Source organism: Dendrobates tinctorius, unplaced genomic scaffold (genome assembly GCF_039654945.1).
Source record: "Dendrobates tinctorius isolate UK_male_01 unplaced genomic scaffold, ASM3965494v1 ptg000147l, whole genome shotgun sequence".
Taxonomy (NCBI): domain Eukaryota; kingdom Metazoa; phylum Chordata; class Amphibia; order Anura; family Dendrobatidae; genus Dendrobates; species Dendrobates tinctorius.
The window spans coordinates 2,089,011-2,106,057 of NW_027361814.1; positions in this window are offsets into that span (position 1 = coordinate 2,089,011).

Below are 17,047 nucleotides of genomic sequence, written 5' to 3' on the forward strand. Positions count from 1 at the left end.
GAGTGAGCCAGGTTTCAGTGATAGCAAGGAAGGAGAGTTTGTTGGTGATAAAGAGGTCATGGATAAACGATAGCTTGTTGCAGACAGCGTGCGTTCCATAGTGCTCCAGGTAGGGGTACCGGGGGAGTGGGGGCTGGATGAATAGGTATGAGGTTGTCATGGTTGCAAAAAAGTGTAGAGGATCGTGGAAGGATGTTAGAAATGAGTGTAGGGATGTGTTGCGGAGGACCAGGATTTGGGGATACATCGCCAGCAAAATGAGGCGTAACAGACAGAGCGTTAGAAGGTGGGAGCAGGATAGGACATGATGTGGCCGTGTGTGTCTGGAGAAAAAGGATTGTATGTGGAGGAACAGTTGTGATGAAGAGGTGAGATGGCTGGGAAGGATGGAGGGGGAAATGACTAGTTCCTTACTGGGTAGAGGGATTGCAGGAGTTAGGGAGAAATAGAGTAGTATGGGGGTGATAGTAAAAAGGTGAAAAATTGTTGTGGTGTTATAGTCCGTTACCTTACAGTCAATTCCAGTCTAATTCAGAGTACTTAGAATTATGTACTTTGAAGTATGGATTTTGAAGTAGACGGAGCCGACTACGTCTGGAGCAGACCCATGGTGCTGAATATATGTGCAGCTAAACACAATCAGCTGTGAGTGAAAGTCCTCTTCAAAGAGGAAGAGGACTTGAACTTTATAGCACCACCTGTTGGCAGTAGCGATCCCAGAGGAGCATTGCACGGCGAATAAGCCTCCTTACCTTGACAAGCCAGAGCTGGTATGTCACTCTCCACAAGGAGAAACCTTACCCCTTAGGCATAAATTTTGAACATTTTGCAATATTCAAACTTTGAATTCTTATACCCTTAAATCAGAGAGATGTGTCACACAAAATGCTTAATAAATAACATTTCCCACATGTATACTTTACATCAGCACAATTTTTAAAACAATTTGTTTTTGTTAGGAAGTTATAAGGGTTAAAAGTTGACCAGCGATTTCTCATTTTTCAAACAAAATTTACAAAACCATTTTTTTAATGAACACCTCACATTTGAAAAGACTTTGAGGGGTCTATATGACAGAAAGTACTCAAAAGTGACACGATTCTAAAAATTGCACCCTTCAAGATGCTCAAAACCACATTCAAAAATTTTACTAACCCTTCAGGTGCTTCCCAGGAATTTTTGGAATGTGGAAAAAAAAAATGAAAATTTAAATTTTTTTCACAAAAAAATTAAATTAGACCATTTTTTCTTTTATTTTCACAGGGTAACAGGAAAAATGGACCACAAAATATGTTGTGCAATTTCTTCTGAGCATGCCGATATGCCATATGTGGGGGAAAACCATTGTTTGGGCGCACGGCAGAGCTTGGAAGGGAAGGAGCACAGTTTGACTTTTTGAACGCAGAAGCTGTGGTGAGCACCTTGAACCCCCAGGTGCTTGACAGAAGTTTATAACGTTGAGACATGAAAATAAAAAAATCACACAAAAATGTTATTTTAGTCCCAAATTTTGCATTTTGATAGGGGTAACCAGAGAATTTGCACCATACAATTTGTTGTGCAATTTCTTCTGAGTATACCATAAGAGGGAGAAAACTACTCTTTAGATGCACGGCAGGGCTTGGAAGGGAAGGAATGTCATTTGACTTTTTGAATGTAATATGTCCTGGAATCATTAGTAGAGATGAGCGAATTTGTTAGGCTCCCTCCATATTTGTCAAGCTATAGCGCTTATCGAATAATCTGCAGAGGGAATCCGGCTTCTTGGATTACTCCTGCTGATCAGCTGTCCGGCGCTACAGCTGCTTGTGTCGCAGCTGTTTCACTGTCAGAACACATGCATGGAGAGTCCAACAAACAAAGCATTGTTTTTTACTCGGTTTTTACTTTTCATTTTTTGCAGTGTTCAATACAGGGGTTAACTAGTAGGAAATTTTCATAGGTCGGGTCGTTCCGGATGCGGTGATACCAAATATGTGCACTTTTATTGTTTATTTATTTTCATAAAAATATTCATTTATGGATACAATATATATAATTATATATTATTATTATTTTTTGATTTTTTAAAATATTTTTCCAATTTTTTTTTTACTTTTTTTTTAAACTTTTTTAAACTTTATTACTTTGTCCCACTATGGGACTTTAATTTTTTGCAAGCTGATCGCTTGTATAGCATCGGGATACAGCATCATCCTTGTGCTATGCAAGCTGTCAGCGTTGCACTGACAGATAAAGTTGCAAATCTGCTGGGTTCTACGTGTCTAGTGTGAATTCCTCTCTATGACTAAAGTCTGATTTCCTGGGTAGATGTGAATACCCCTATTCAAAGTCTGATTTTATGGGTAGGTAGGACCCTGTTGCAATTAAAATCCACCACATGCTGGAGGGCAGAGTGCTCAGCCAGAGAGCTAATATATAAATGACAAAAGACTGTCTGGCACTTCCAAGCTAGTGTAAACAGGAGCATACTAGGAGCATCGATCTCCATATACAATAAACAAAAAGTTGCACTCTTTAGCGCTAAAGCATGTCAATATGAAATATATGAAATATGAATAGCAAGCAATACTGTTTCTGGAAAATAGGAAAAAAAATGAGACGCTTAACACAAAATTTGGACAATTCTTGCATGACTAGCAGCCAACAGCAAGGCAGTCTCGAATCTGCTGGGTCCTACGTGTCTAGTGTGCATACCTCTCTAAGACTGAAGTCTAAATTCTTGGGTAGATGTGAATGCCTCACTTTTCTTTAAGAAGCCCTCCTACTCTGCACTCATTACCTTTATTAATTGCACCTGTTTGAACTGGTAACTGTATAAAAGACACCTGTCCACACACTCAATAAATCACACTCCACCATGTCCACCATGGACAAGACCAAAAAGCTGTCTAAGGACATCAGGGGCAAAATTATAGACCTGCACATGGCTGGGGTGGGCTACAGGACAATAGGAAAGCAGCTTGACTGTTGCTACAATTATTAGAAAATGGAAGTAAGACAAGATGACTGTCAATCTTCCTCGGCCTGGGGCTTCATGCAACATCTCGACTCGTGGAGTAAGGATGATTCTGGGAAAGGTCAGGAATCAGCCCAGAACTACATAGGAGGACCTGATCAATGACCTGAAGAGAGCTGGAAACACAGCCATTAGTAACACACTATGTCATGGATTTAAATCTTGCAGGGCACGCAAGTTCTCCTGCTCACGCCAGCACATGTCCAGGCCCATTTGAAATTCACCAGTGATCATCTGGATGATCCAGAGGAGGCATGGGAGAAGTTCATATGATCAGATGAGACCAAAATAGAACTTTATCAACTCCACTGTGTTTGGAGGAAGAAGAAGAAGGATGGTGGAAGAAACATAATTTCGGGGTGCTTTTCTGTAAAGGTGACAGGACGACTACACCGTATTGAAGGATTATTGAGGATGGATGGGGTCAGGTATTGCGAGATTTTGACTAACAACCTCATTCCCTCAGAAAGAGCATTGAAGATGGCTCATGGCTGGGTCTTCCAGCATTACAATGACCCGAAACACACAGCCAGGGTAAATAAGGAGTGGCTCCGTAAGAAGCATTTCAAGGTCCTGGATTGGCCTAGGCAGTCTCCAGACCAGAACACTATAGAAAATCTTTGGAGGGAGCTGAAACTCAATGCTGCCCACCACCAGTCCTGAAACCTGAAAGATCTGGAGAAGATCTGTATGGAGGAGTGGGCCAAAATCCCTGCTACAGTGTGTGCAAACTTGGTCAAGACCTAGCTATGTGCACACGTATGCAGAAAATTACTGCATAAAAACCGGACTCCTTCCCAGAAAATGCGCATTTTTGCCGCGGTTTTTGTGCATTTTTACGGCGATTTTTTTCTGGAGAGTCCTCAGACACATAGAAAATAGCCAGAAATGCAGAATTTACCGCAAAATTAATGAGCATGCTGCGTTTTTTTTACCGCAAAGCGTTCTTTTCGCTGTAAAAAAAGCATCAATATGCACAAAAAGTGCAAAATGCATTAAAATTAATGGGAAGCTTCTTTTAGGCATTTTTTGAGCGGATTTTTTGGTAAATCCATGGGAAAAATGCGAAAAAAATGCAACGTGTGAACACAGCCTAATTGTCTGACCTCTGCCATTGCAAACAAAGGTTCCTGTACCAAATATTAAGTTCTGTTTTTCTATTGTATCAAATACTTATTTCACGCAATAAAATGGATACTAATTATGTAAAATATACAATGTGAGTTTCTGGATTTCTTTTTCAAGGTTCTGTCTCTCACAGTTGAAGTTTACCTACTATAAAAATTACGTCCCTCTCTACTCTTTGTAGGCGGGAGAAACTTTATATGTATGTATGTATATATATATATATATATATATATACTGCTCAAAAAAATAAAAACACTACAACACCACATCCTATGTTATAGTGTTCCCTTTATTTTTTTCAGCGGTGTATATATATATATATACACTCACTGGCCACTTTATTAGGTACACCATGCTAGTAACGGGTTGGACCCCCTTTTGCCTTCAGAACTGCCTCAATTCTTCGTGGCAGAGATTCAACAAGGTGCTGGAAGCATTCCTCAGAGATTTTGGACCATATTGACATGATGGCATCACACAGTTGGCGCAGATTTGTCGGCTGCACATCCCTGATGCGAATCTCCCGTTCCACCACATCCCAAAGATGCTCTATTGGATTGAGATCTGGTGACTGAGGAGGCCATTTGAGTACAGTGAACTCATTGTCATGTTCAAGAAACCAATCTGAGATGATTCGAGCTTTATGACATGGCGCATTATCCTGCTGAAAGTAGCCATCAGATGCCTGTTCTTAGCTGAGAGGAGTGGTACCCAGTGTGGTCTTCTGCTGCTGTAGCCCATCTGCCTCAAAGTTCGACGCACTGTGCGTTCAGAGATGCTCTTCTGCCTACCTTGGTTGTAACGGGTGGCAATTTGAGTCACTGTTGCCTTTCTATCAGCTCGAACCAGTCTGCCCATTCTCCTCTGACCTCTGGCATCAACAAGGCATTTCCGGCCACAGAACTGCCGCTCACTGGATTTTTTTTCTTTTTCGGACCATTCTCTGTAAACCCTAGAGATGGTTGTGCGTGAAAATCCCAGTAGATCAGCAGTTTCTGAAATACTCAGACCAGCCCTTCTGGCACCAACAATCATGCCACGTTCAAAGGCACTCAAATCACCTTTCTTCCCCATACTGATGCTCGGTTTGAACTGCAGGAGATTGTCTTGACCATGTCTACATGCCTAAATGCACTGAGTTGCCGCCATGTGATTGGCTGATTAGAAATTAAGTCTTAACACACAGTTGGACAGGTGTACCTAATAAAGTGGCCAGTGAGTGTATATATATATATATATATATATATATAAAAGAAAATGTGGGGGCTTCATTTTATATGTGTGGGGAACATAAGCATTTATGATATGTGGGCATGTCAGATGGGGATTGTACACATGTGTATATATAGTGTATATACTGTATGTATATGTACATATATAAGAACATAGAATTAAAAAAAGTTAATGTGAAAATAACAATCTAGAACCAGGAGGCGGTGGCCCAAGTGAAGGCGGTTGGGACAATGTAGGAGGCAGTGTAAAAGGTATCCAACACTTTTTTTTTTAGGGAACTGACTTAAAAGAACTTAGAATTAATAAAATTAAAAATAATCTAGAACCAGGAGGTGGATGTCCAAGTGGGGGTGGAATCAAAGGTGCTGGAATTGTATGGGTTAACTTGCACTGCTTTCAAAAGATGATAAGAAGACAGGAATCCAAAGATCAATTGCAACAGTTTATTGGTCAACGTGTTTCAAAGTTTCAAACTTCTTCATCAGGACAAATGAAGAAGTTTGAAACTTCGAAAAGCGTTGACCAATAAACCGCAGCAATTAATCTTTGGATTCCTGTCTTCTTATTATCTGTTCACAGCAGGTGAACCCATACCATTCCAGCACCTTTGATTCCTTCCTTGTGGGTTGCAGCAGCCGAAGCCTCTTTCAGAGGTTTTGTATACACACCTAAGGCTGGTTTCACACTTGCGTTCAGGAGGGCTGCGGATGGTTGCCTACTTCCTCCTTTTATTATTATTATTTATTTATATAGCGCCATTAATTCCATGGTGCTGTACATGAGAAGGGGGGTTACATACAAGTTATAGATATTGTCCTCCTTTCTTCCTCCCTGAAGCTCTGCCTACTTCTGTATGCATCCTGCATTTCCCTAACATTGGGTACGCAAGGACATGCATTGTATGCAGATGCTTCCGCATGCGGCGATATGACGTGTGTGGCTGTGGTAGGGGGCCGGATTGGGGGGTGGTCCACTGCTTACCACGACCGGATGATGCAAAGACGAGAAGGAGGCAGAATTCAGTTGTAACAGATCTGGGTTTATTGGCCGTCCTCCGGACGACCTTAGCCATGCACCGCAGTTTCCTTACAGCTCTCCGTTTCCAGGCCCGGGTACCTTTCACCTTTCCTTTAGCCGTGATGATGTCCCTCGCGGATCTTTCGCTGGGGCTGTCCTAGACCAATCTACCGCCAGCGCTTCACCTGCCCGAGGTCGTCGTCCAATCGGTACCCCCGGGGCCTCGTCTGTCCTGCGGTACGTCGTGTCAGGGCCACCCCCCTGACTGTCTTCTCCTGTCAGTCCCCTGGTCAAGCTCTTCACCGTCTTCTGTCCTGAGTCTTCCTCTGCTGAGCTCCTCCCGGGACTAACCTAACCTCTGGAACCCCAACCAGTCCTATTTATCCCCTCTCTCACTGGGAATTTCCCTTCTGGGTTCCTATCTCCCCGCCCCCCCAGGACTAAGCAGTTTCTATAGCCGTGAGCTGATGTTAAGTCCTGAACTACACTCCCCCCTGCCATCTTGTGGTCAAATTTCGGTACTGCACTCCCTTTTTTGTCTTTCCCTGCTGTTACCTTTCTGTCATTACCAATCTCGGTCTGTAGTGCACACATCGTCCCCTCCTACTTCCAGTCAAGTCTGTCCGTCAAGTCACCTTCCCCACACTCCCCCTTCCTTTGTCCATTGTCATCCCGACAATCGTACTCCCTACCTACGTCATCCCAAAGCTGGTCCACAGTCTGTTGTCAGACAGGTCGTTGGGCCAAACCCGCTGCCCATGGGGGCCGAACCAAACCGGAGGCACCATGCTCCGAGCAGCCTACTGCTACTCGCCAGCACGCACACCACGTGACAACTTCTTTCAGGCTGGCGAGGTCCACCCGGACTACTCTACAGCGTGTACCTCCCACCACTCTCCCCCTACTAATTCCTTCAACTATCCGGAATGCCATGATCAAGGCCTTCCGCTTACCAGGTCATCGATGGCGCCCGCCCTTCCTTTTGGGGTGTCCATGGTGTCGGGGACCTGACTGACAGACCACTGTCTGGTTCGATATCTCTCGTCTCTTCGTCCTTCACTTAAAAAGAGTCATGGTCGGCGTCTTCGTCACATCTACCTCGTATCCGGGACCTGTTACACACATTTTCTTTTTGTTACACACACTACCCATTAAATCAACTTTTAGCACACCGTTATCTCTACCTTAATATCAATATGAGTTACCCAACAGGGGTAACCCCTTTTCCCTTGTTTATTTTTTTCATTTTTTTTTCTTTTCTTTCAACATAACATTTTAAAACAGAACATAAATACCCCCCTCCCTTTAACATGAGTACTTCCTCTCCCATATCCCCGCTATGTCAGGAGCAATCAACAATAAAACATGTCCCTTATCTTGGACGTTGAACTGTCCTCTTGGGGCCTGCACAATGGTGCAGCGAAATCCCGACAGTCCGGGCCATCTCCTGACGACCGATGTTACGCCAATTCAGCAGGGAACGCCACAGCCGTGGAGCTCCCGGGGTGTCTCGACTTTTCCTGGGCCCCGACTGTTCTCTTTGCCCAGGGCTCAGGGGTCATCTCCCTCCTGAGAGATGTGTCAAAAGGGGTAGAAGGGGCCGAAGGTGGTTCCATGGCGCGCGTTCCGCGCCAGTTCTCCGCTTGGGAACCAGCAGTCCACCACCGGTGGTGGCGTGGACGCGCTCATCTCTGTCGACGTGGTGGCTTCGCTCCATCCGGCCCCCAGCTCCTGCAGCTCCAACCGCAGGTGAGGGACCGGGGTCTTTGACCAATGAGAAGCGGAGCGGCAAATCTGGGGCCTGCTAGTGTAGATGGCAGACGGCTCCGCAGAGGTGGTGGAGCCCGATGACCCGGCCAAAGCCGCAATCCGGAGTGGGGCCAGAGCAGCCGTGGACCTTGATGGGCAGGCCGCAGCCGCGGTATGGAGTTCGGCAGAGGTGGCCCCGGGTATCGGTGAGCAGGCCGCAGCTGGAACCATGAGCGAGGCAGAGACGACCGTGGGTGCTGCCGGGTAGGCCACTTCTGGCGCCGCAAGCAAACCAGAGGCGGCCACGGAGCAGGCCGCAGCCAGGGCCGAAGATGAAGTAGCGGTGGCTGTCAGCAAGGAGGCCGCGGAGACAGACGGCCCAGCCTCCGCGGCGGACTGGAGCAAGGTCGTGGCAGCAGCAGGCCGAGACAGGTAGGCCGCCACCGGGGTGTGAAGTGCGGCAGGGGTGGCCGCTGGTCTGCTCCTCGCTGGCGATGCGGGACAGGGTGCCGCCGGACACAGCGGCTCGGGGTCCTCAACGAGGGCGTCGGTCGGCACTGCAGGGGCCGCAGAGTCTTCGGGAGCATGGGGTGTGGGAACGGGACCTGCCTGCGGGGCCGCCGGCCAAGCCGGGGGAACACTCACCTTCCCGGTGCCGCAGCTCCTTCCAGACCATTCCACTGTTCTCCCAGGGGTCGGTGCGGGGAGTCGCTGATCTACGCTGCTCCTCCGCAGCTCCTGGTCCCGTCATTGGAGGTCCGCTGCTGCTCTTCATCCCGCCGTCCGGCAGGACCAGCCTCCAGGCCCGATAGTTCCACAGAGGGGGTCGGTAACAGTTCCCCCAGCGGCTGCCCCGGGAAGTCCAATTCAGCGCCAACCTCCTCCTGCCCAGCGGTCACCAGCGCTGGAGAGGCACAGTCTTTTTCGGGTTTTCCTCTGATGATTCCAAACACAGTCCCAATTTGTATTCCACTCGGGCACCATCTTGCAATGTTTCTTTCCCGGTCCGGATCCTCTGATGACAACCAATGGTCCGGAACAAAGTCTCAAAGTTGTAATCCACAGGTGGAGCAATCCAAGTCCTTTTGGGTTCTCCAGGCGCAGGCCTGCCACGGAAGATGACGTATTAGCGGCGGCGATCCTGCCGACTACGCCAAATGTGGAAGGGGGCCAGATTGGGGGGTGGTCCACTGCTTACCAAGACCGGATGATGCAAAGACGAGATGGAGGCAGAATTCAGTTGTAACAGATCCGGGTTTATTGGCCGTCCTCCTGACGACCTTAGCCATGCACCGCAGTTCATTTACAGCTCTCCGTTTCCAGACCCGGGTACCTTTCACCTTTCCTTTAGTCGTGATGATGTCCCTCATGGATCTTTCGCTGGGGCTGTCCTAGACAAATCTACCGCCAGCGCTTCACCTGCCCGAGGTCGTCATCCAATCGGTATCCCCGGGGCCTCGTCTGTCCTGCGGTACGTTGTGTCAGGGCCACCCCCCTGACTGACTTCTCCTGTCAGTCCCCTGGTCGAGCTCTTCACCCTTCTCCATCTTCTGTCCTGAGCCTTCCTCTGCTGTGCTCCTCCTGGGACTAACCTAACCTCTGGAACCCCAACCAGTCCTATTTATCCCCTTTCTCACTGGGAATTTCCCTTCTGGGTTCCTATCTCCCCGCCCCCCATGACTAAGCAGTTTCTATAGCCGTAAGCTGATGTTAAGTCCTGAACTACACTCCCCCTGCCATCTTGTGGTCAAATTTTGGTACTGCACTCCCTTTTCTGTCTTTCCCTGCTGTTACCTTTCTGTCATTACCAATCTCCGTCTGTAGTGCACACATCATCCCTTCCTACTTCCAGTTAAGTCTGTCCGTCAAGTCACCTTAAGTCACGGAAACATAAAATTTTGTGTGGTGTAGGTGGAAGAGGCAGGGGAGGAGGTAGCCAACACTGCTTTCATCTTTTTTGTTTTTAGTTTGTTTTTATGTGTTTTTTTTTTTAATTTGAGGTAGCCCCAAAATTAAAAAAAGAGCAGATAGAGTATAACAATGGCTGGATGCGGCTGGTATAGTTTTCTAGTCAGCCAAAGTTATGGACAAGTCTTGTGGAATACACTCCTAGTTCATTTCGATGAATGTTAGCTTCCCTCATTGGCGGAGGACAGACAGATTCGCCAGTCTGTGATCACACCACTTGCTGTGCTAAACATACATTTCGACTGTACACTTTTCGCAGGGCAGGCCAGCACCTCCAAGGCATAAAGGGAAAGCTCAGGCCATGTGTCCAATTTGGAGACCCAGAAGTTATATGGGGCAGACCCATCTGTTAGTACGTGGAGATGTGTGGACACGTACTCTTCCACCATGTTGTTGTAACGCTGCCTCCTGATAATATGGATCGTATCAGATGGTGGTGCCAGATGTTTTGGCATGCTTAGAAAGTTTTGCAACTTTTTGGCCATGCTAACTCCGCGTTTAGAGGTGGTGACAGTGTTCCAGCTGCATTGATGACTTCCTCCTGCTCTGCCTTGTTCTTCCAGTGAGTCCCTATAGTCAGATGGGAATACCATTAATAGTGCCTCTACGACTGGGTGCTTGTATTCACGCATTTTGCGATTCTGCTACAGTGATGGAAGTAATGATGGTACACTGTGCTGTAATTCAGGACCATGGCTCATTCGTGGGTAGGGGGGTATTTCCTATTTCTCTCAAGAATTTGAGGAATGGAGAGCTGAATACTCCCATGGGAAGGTGTGGAGATGCTTGGTGACACTGCTGTTGGTGGTGGTGCTGTCACAACCTCTCTTTGCAGGAATGCACTTGGCCCTGTTGATCACGAATGGGAGGAAGTGGCCGAGATCGCAGCAGAAGAGGGAGCAGGAGGAGGCTCAGATCTATCATGCTTTTTAAGGTGTGTTCTCTACTGCACATCGATCTTGAAATTCAGATGCCTCATCATGCAGGTGGTATGCAGGTTCAGAACATCTATGCCTCACTTCAGTCTCTGATGGTATAGTATGCAAACCACTTGTGTTTTGTCGTCAGCACATTGGCAGAAGCAGTACAACTCCAGGGAGATCCTATGATCTGGCCTTGCTCATTTCCTCGGCACAGTGGGAAGTAGCAGCTGACGTACTGACTAGGGGCTGCCCACTGTGCTTTTACACCCTTCTCCTTCTTTTGTTGTGTTGCTGGGGCAGTGTGACCACCTCCTCTTCCTCCAAACTGCGCACATCACTAGGATGGCCTTTGCTCCATGTGGGATCTAGGACCTCCTCATCCCTTGCATCATCTTCCATCCACTCCTCACCCCTGCCCTTTTTGCCGGTCTGTACACAGCAGAAAGATGCTGCAGTTAGCAATTGTATTTCGTCATCCTCTGAGATGTGCTGCAGTGGTCCACTGACCGCATGCACTAGCCCTCCCACGTACTCATCCTCCAACATAACAACTTGTTAGGCATCAGTGCACTCAGTATCTTCCAATTCTGGGGCAGGCCAGGTGGATGGACCACGGAACCCTAGCCAGCGGAGTCATCAAAAACAAGAAGAGACTGTTGCATGACTTCGTGCTGTGACTGCTTAGCTGATTTGCAAGGGGGTGAGGTGGAAGCCAGATGACCATGATTCTCAGCTGCCAACTCTGTGCTTTTTGCAGGGGGGGGGACATGGTGGAAGATAATGAAAATGTAACTGGAAGCAGTCTCAGTCATTTAATCTAACATCATCTCATTATGTTCTGGCCTCACCATTCGTGTAGCGGTACTCGGCCCTACCAAATGATGCACCAGAGGAAGGTGTTTCAGTTGGGCCCATAGCAGACACAGAATGACTACGTCCTCTCCCTGCAAAAACTACACCACCAGAAGCAGCAGCTACATCTCCACCACCAGCAGCACCATGTCAAAGTCCCCTGTTTGATGCTCTCCTAATTTTTATGTGGTTTTTAGGCACACTACTCCCACACACATGGGTGCAGAGTAAAACAATTTGTTTTAGGCACACTACTCCAACAGACACAGGTGCACAGTAGAACAATTTGTTTTTAGGCAAACTGCTCCTACAGACATGGGTGCAGAGTAGAACAATTTCTGTTTTGGCACAGTACTCCTACAGACACGGGTGCAGAGTAGAACAATTTGTTTTTTTACTCACACTAGCATAGACATGGGTGCAGAGTGAAAAAAAAGTGGCTTAAAGGCACATTACTCCCACAGATAAAGGTGTAGAGTAGAGATGAGCGAGTATACTCCTTGCTTGGGTTTTCCCGAGCATGCTTAAGTGTCCTCCGAGTATTTTGGTATGCTCGGAGATTTAATTTGTGTCGACGCATCTGTATGATTTGCAGTTACTGGACAGCGTGAATACATGTGAGGAATGCCTGTTTGTTAGAGAATCCCCACATGTATTCAGGATGTCTAGCAGCCGCAAATCATGCAGCTGCTTCGACACAAAATAGATCTCCGAGCACGCCAAACTACTCGGAGGACACCCAAGCATGCTCGGGAACATCCGAGCAACGAGTATACTCGCTCATCACTAGTGCAATGAACACAGAGGCTTAAAGTCACAGTACACCCACAGATACGGGTGCAGAGTACACAAGGAGGCTTTTTTGTACAGTAATTCCACAGACATTGATGTGGAGTACACACACAGAACCTATCACAGTCCCTCAATCCAGCTGCATCCGTTCCCTACGTCAAGCAGAGCAGTATGGCAGCACCCATGATCCGACATTTATACAGGCCGAATCACCTGGCGCTTCAGCTAATCACAGCCATGCCTATGTCACATGGCTGTGATGGCTCCAGAAGTGCCCACAGCCTATTCTACTTCTGAACCCTAACAGTAAACTGCAATTCTGTTAAAATGTCTGTGTTCAGGGTACAGTGCCGGACACTAGGTGTCTGGTAGGAACTCCGAATTTTACAGCTCGGGTTCGCACATCTCTGCTCTCGATAGCACTCATACCTATGTGTAAGAGAATAAAGAGAATCATATGCGAGGGTCATTGTGTTCCCCATAGAAGCATATTAAACGCACTGGAGAGCATTGTACTCACAGCCGAACCTGTAGTTGCAATGCAAAATAAAAGGAAGTGTGGATTTGGTCAAACTATTTGACCAAGTCAGATTTAAGAAAACTTGACATTGGCTTTTATTCTTGGAGTGATCTGCAGGATGGTGGTGGGGCTGGTCTCTTCCTCCACTCTGGGTTTTGTGAGTGGTCTATGTCCACAATTCACATTTAAACTTTGAGTAGAGGTTTGGGTGGGTCAGTGGTTTTGCAAGCTTGAGAGCAGGGAGCGCTTGCAGTTCAGATCTGGGTGAGACTGAACACAAGCCAGTGCCAGAGAAAAGAAAGACACTGACGCACCCAAGAGAGATTCTGGTGGTGTCAGTGTAGGAGAAGGAGTCCCCGCCGTGTGTCCGGGCTGGAACCAAGGGGACGGTCACCAAGGTTCCTAGGGGGACTGTTTCCGGGGGACATAATTAGGGGACGGACTGCAGAGACTTCTAGAAAGGTTGGGGGAGGAGCTTATATCAAAGGGGCGGAGGACGCCAGCCAGAGTCAGTCAGCGGACCAGGGGAGAAGGAGCAAGGGACCTAGAGGGCGCCATGGAGCCAGAGCAAGAGCCTTCAACAGAGACAAGAGAGGAGGACGGCGACAGGAGGAAGGGAGGCTCACTGTGGGCAGAAGGGAGATGGCACCGAGCCGTCCAGCAGAGAAACACCGACCGACTGCCCGCACTTTCCGCGGCCGCCACCACCCGACTCCAGCCCGCGGTCACTGCCTGTCCGCTGCCTCCCGCGGCTGCCACCGCCCGACCCCAGCCCGCGGTTGTGGCTTGCCTGCTGCCGCCCGTGGCCGTTGCCACTCCACTCCAGCCCACGGCTGCGGCCTGCCTGCTGCCGCCCGCAGCCGCTGCCGCCCAGCTTCAGTCCGCGACTGCAGCCTGCCCGCCGCCTTCTGCGGCCACCTCCGCCGCACCCCAGCCCGCAGCTGTGGCCTGTCCGTCACCATCCGCGGTCCCCATAACACAGTCTCAGGCTGCGACTGAGGCCTACCTGCAGCCACCCAGCGTCGCCGCTGCCCGTCCCTATCGTGGGGCTGCGGCCTCTAGTCTCCAGCTCCCAGGCAACATCACGCGGTCTCCGCCGGGGGGCACTACGCCGAGGAACTCTCAAGGGGCCTGCTGTGCCCCTACCTCGCCTGGGTATAGGAACGCCCAAAGTCTTTGCCAAATCCTCGTCGGCTGGGCCCAGCGGCTGCAACGCCGGAGCATCGCCGATCAGCACTCCGCCGGACGTCAAAGAGGATAAGTGACACGTTGTAACTAAGGACCCGTAGTCGGCCATACTGAGGCCCTATAGTGACCGGCCTTGCCGGGTTAGTCGTGTTCGCATTACCAGTGTATTATTGTGTTGGTCCCTGCGAGGACAATTGTTGTTAGCTTGTTTGGTTGCTCAAGATAGCCCCTACCGGCATCTATATATATATAAAAGTTACACCTTAAAGTTCGACCCATCTCATGCCTCGTCACTGCATCCCGTGTACCTGCAATGACCACATCATTGCCCACGCGAACGGAGTGTTACGGACTTACGGGTTGTGATCTGGAGGATAACTGTTGCCTTTTTGTTGAGAGTTGCCAAAATAAAGACGTTTAAGTTGGACTAATCTGGGTCACTGCCTCTTTAGCGAACTGTGTGAACATTGTTGCGTTGCACAATGAGAGTCTATGGGGGCCATTCACATTTCCTTGATTTATCATGGACTGAGTGGTCCACAGAAAACCATGGAGACATGTCCACTTTTGATCCAAGGGTCAGATCATATTTGTCAATGCAAGTCTATTGGTTGAAAAAATCGGACGAGTCTTGGATAACATTTGAGTGTGGTCTGTTTTTGGCAGACTGTTAGAAAGGAGAAGGTGGAGAAACTTTTTTTCCCTCCACGTATGAGAAAAACTGATGACACTTGGACCATACTCTGATCAAACTCTGATCAGAGTCTGATCAGAATAATCCGTCTGTTTTTCTTGCACATGGGACAAACTCACGTCTGAATGAGGACAGTGAGTCACTGGGCACCCTGTGAGATATGTGTTTTTATTGATACCATTTAGATATGATGTTTGAATTACCTGGTATTGCATTTAATGCCAATGTTGTGGAGATCAAAAACCGTAATTCTGGCGTTTAGATTTTTCTTCTCGTTACGCCGTTTATTGATCAGATTAATTTAGTTTATATTTTGATATATGAGCATTTCAGAACACAGGGATGCCAAACTTGTTTTTTGTTATTACATATGTTTTTATTGTGTGTGGCAAAACATATATTTTTTAAAACTTTTTTTCCTGCTCTATACTTACTTCAATAGTCCCCTTAGGAGACTTGAAGCTGCGATCATCCGATCGCCTGCGCTACACATTGCAAGGCTTCTGCTCTGCGATGTGTAGCATAAATCATCATCTCCTATGAACGAGTTAGGAGTTCATGATCAAATCAGCTGTCATTTTCTGGGACAGACGCGGGCTCAGTGCCGGAGCCCATATCAAATGCAGGGACACGTCCTATGACGTACCTATGCATCATAGGACTTGAAGGGGATAAACCATTCTGCAAATTGGGTAAAAAAATGAAAAAAATACTAGATTAATTGCTTTTTTTTTTCCCCCCAGCCCCTCCAAAATGTTTGTTAATAAATTTTATGTACTCCATTGTGGTACAAATAAAACTACAACTCATCCAACAAAAAATCGGAATTTGACATCACAAAAATATCTTTATTATTCATCGTGCCCTGTAAAACAAATGTAATGGGAAACAAGCAATGTAAAGTAAAAAAAATCTAGCTGAAAAAAACGACAGCTAGTCTGCAAATGTCGCTTATGTCGATGACAAAATAAAAAGGTTATATCTTTTGAAAATCAATGAGATAAAAACAAAAAGATAATGCCTGGCTGGACTAGAAGTAATCCACTTGGTTGTTGCTGTTTCTTGGTTTCGGTGATCCCTGTGGTTTGTCCTAATGAAGAAGTTTGAAACTTCGAAATGCATTGACTAAAAAAAAAGCAAAGTTTGATTCCTGTCTCCTCATCATCTTTCTGATGGCAGCGCAGTTTTAACCCATTTGATTCCAGTTTTCACAAAAGTCTTGTTTTCGGATTATTGGAGGTTGGGCCTCCAGTGATGAGCAAGTTGTTCCCTATCTGAAAAACCCCTTTGATCTAATTATGTCAGAGTTGATGTTAGCTACTGTATGTATGTTATACAGAGGACGATAACCCAACCTAGCCCAGAAGCAGGATTCTGGGAGCTTTATGGCAGGCACCAAATATATACATCTTCGGCACTATAAAGTATCATCTCTAGCACTGTATGCCACTTCTTTTGAAGGCATCTGTACCAAGAAGTGTGAAGAGCATAGTTGGAAACCACCCTTGGGACCATCTATAGTAGGCATTCTGGCAAACTTTGTTGGATTTGCTAGACTGTCCCAATTTTTTGGAAGCCATCCTGGCAAATTCAGGGTTGCATGGGTTTTATAAAAGGGTTGGAGTCTACACATCCCAGTCCATAAATGGGCTAATCCAGATGGTTTGGGACTGGGGAGCTAAACATTCAAAATTGTCAACATCAAACATGATGGTTGCAACAATCGGGTTCTCAGAGGGTGTGACCACAAACATGGCCTCTGCTGCAGGGGTGGTCCACCGACATCAGTTTGCATGACAGGTGACATGATTACAAGAGGGGGCCAGGACTGGGGGCATTATTACAGGAAAGTGCCCATGGTGGGGGACATGATTACAGGAAGCAGCCAAGATGGAGGACATTATTAGAGGAAGGTGCCCATGATAGGAGACATAATTACCAGATGGGGGCCAGTACGGAGGGTA